At 32.6% G+C, this 1,922-nt stretch overlaps 1 non-coding gene across 1 annotated transcript; it reads left to right on the top strand.

The window, feature by feature from the left end:
* The first annotated feature begins 404 nt into the window (after positions 1 to 404).
* TRNAM-CAU (transfer RNA methionine (anticodon CAU)) lies at positions 405 to 477 on the top strand. The gene has a single exon. It is a non-coding gene; the product is annotated as a tRNA-Met (tRNA).
* Positions 478 to 1,922: the final 1,445 nt, after the last annotated feature.

The following is a 1,922-nucleotide window of genomic DNA, read 5'->3' as shown; positions in this document are numbered from 1 at the left end:
TTACGTCTTTCACTTGCACTTTCTAAATTTTGTAAATTACATTATCCTGATAGTTCTGATCCTAGTGTAATAACAGGATATAACAGACTAATTCAAAAACTATTAGTGACTAGATATTGTCTGAAATGATTCATCGTTGCTAGGTTATATCACTGAAGTCTTCGTCGTATTATTGTGTAAATCGTTATCATAAATACGTATATTGATGTGTACCACTTGATAAACGTATGTTTCCTTTCTCTCTCAATTTTTCCGTGAACATACACTCATATTCCCAAATCTAGGTAATTATAAAAGCAGCAGGAAATAGAAATCAGAAAATCATACCCAACAATATTGTAAAATACATGTGTACATACACTTAAATTATATTAGAAAAAGACTTAATAATAAACATATTACAAGCCTCGGTAGCGCAGTAGGCAGCGCGTCAGTCTCATAATCTGAAGGCCGTGAGTTCGAGCCTCACCCGGGGCAACAAATACTTTTGCACTGCATTTCTCAATTTAGTAGAATTCCATACACATATTTCAAATATAGTACTTATTTAACGAACAATTTATTAACGTTCCGAAATTACGATAGCAACTAAATGCACAATACCGCCTACAACAGCTTTTAGCAACTCCATCGTCAGTGGTACCATAATTGTGGTTGGCTCGATTTTTGGAATTTGCTTTCTCCATTATTTATTTTTTTATCGCAGATTTGGTAATCAACAACTGCACTGCCTTACATCATCGCTAAAGTCGCGCGCTTCATTACTGCTACAGACTCCGCCCATTTTGTAATATTAGTACGGTTCAGATGTTTGTTATCGAGTGTGCGTTGTTTTGCGTGCGCTTGCAAACATATTTTTATTGTGCAACTTTCAAGTGTTTAAATATATTTTGCTTTCAATACTATAACATGGATAATTGGATAATTCGAAAACGAAAGAATTCAGATGATGGTGAACACTCAGAAAATAAAGATAATTTAATTGATTCTGACATCACTGCCGAAAAGAGAATGGCGCGTGACTTGATAAACATGAAACGAGAATTTAATGAAAGTTGGACCAAGGTGCACCGGCTTCCAAAAAACATGAGATCGAAGACATAATTCAACAAACTAACCCAGAAATTGTAATATTAAGTGAAACCCTATTATACAAAACCAACAGATTTAAAATACCGTATTATATAACTATTATAAAAGACAGATTAAATACACAGAATGAAAACAGAGAAATGTTGCTGTTATAAAAACAAATCTTTCAGTTTCAGAAAAAACAAATCAGCAGCTATAACGAAAATATAATTATAGATATCCTGTTAAGTAATCGCTCAATAGTCACAACAGCAGGAATTTATTGTTCACCCACAAAACAAATAAATTTAAACTTAATAAACAACATATTTTCCCACAATCACAATACCATTTTAATAAGAGATCTAAACAGCAAACATACTAATTTTGACTGTAATTCAACAAATGCTAATGGAAGGCCACTTCTACAATTTATAGATGAACATAATATAGCCTTCCCGAATAACAATACGCCTGCGCATACTACGTGTGCCACTAATACTAGTGACATACTAGACGTCTACCTAAGCTCGTATAACATGAGCCAAAAGCTTATAAATTTTCAAGTGGGAAAAGATGTATATAGCGACCATTTACCCATATGGTGTGTTTTCGATCTCACTCCCTATAAAATACTATACATAAAAAGGAAAAAATTTGATTACAAAAAACCAAATTGGAAAGAATACCAAAAACAATTAGACCATCGACTACCAAACAAAATTATAACAACAGCTAAAAATAAAATAGATATTGATAACTACTGTCAAATAATTACGGAATGCCAACAAACCGCAACAGATCAGACAATATCAAAACAACAACATAAAACCAAAAATAACACAAGGAAA

The sequence above is a fragment of the Tachypleus tridentatus genome, chromosome 8 (assembly GCF_004210375.1).
Source record: "Tachypleus tridentatus isolate NWPU-2018 chromosome 8, ASM421037v1, whole genome shotgun sequence".
In the NCBI taxonomy this organism is placed as follows: Eukaryota; Metazoa; Arthropoda; class Merostomata; order Xiphosura; family Limulidae; genus Tachypleus; species Tachypleus tridentatus.
The sequence above is the reverse complement of the archived record's forward strand: the minus strand, read 5'-3'. Positions and strand labels throughout refer to the sequence as shown.